The sequence below is a fragment of the Otolemur garnettii genome, unplaced genomic scaffold, assembly GCF_000181295.1.
Source record: "Otolemur garnettii isolate 467f Iridium unplaced genomic scaffold, OtoGar3 scaffold00033, whole genome shotgun sequence".
Classification (NCBI taxonomy): Eukaryota; Metazoa; Chordata; class Mammalia; order Primates; family Galagidae; genus Otolemur; species Otolemur garnettii.
The window spans coordinates 16,614,613-16,615,055 of record NW_003852428.1 but is presented as its reverse complement, the minus strand read 5'-3'; the positions used below and the strand labels follow the sequence as shown (position 1 = coordinate 16,615,055).

The 443-nt window shown below is 51.2% G+C and overlaps 1 non-coding gene across 1 annotated transcript; it reads right to left on the bottom strand.

The window, feature by feature from the left end:
- Positions 1 to 37: 37 nt before the first annotated feature.
- TRNAK-UUU lies at positions 38 to 110 on the bottom strand. The gene has a single exon. It is a non-coding gene; the product is annotated as a tRNA-Lys (tRNA).
- Positions 111 to 443: the final 333 nt, after the last annotated feature.

Below are 443 nucleotides of genomic sequence, written 5' to 3'. Positions count from 1 at the left end.
GCTTGAGCCACAGGCGCCGAGCCAAAACGTGACTCAACGCCCAACGTGGGGCTCGAACCCATGACCCTGAGATTAAAAGTCTCATGCTCTACCGAATGAGCTAGCCGGGCTAGAGTCCTGTTCTTGCTGGCCATTTCCCCAACCCTGGAGTGTACTCATTGTGACACAATCTGTGCAGGGCACAGACCCCTCCTCCCTGTCAGGGCACCTCTTTAGAAGGTTTTCATGGCTATGTGAGCTCTAGGGCAGCCTCTACCAGGGTGTCAACCTTCTCTACTCTGTGGCACATTGGAAGAAGAGTTGTGGGCTATGCATTAAATACACAAGCACTAGCACAAGCTGATGAGCAAAAAAAGGTCCATGCATATTTTTTGTGACATAGGACACCACAGATAAGCAAAAATTTCCTCGTATGATGCTCATGCAGCCCCTGGGCTGCAGGC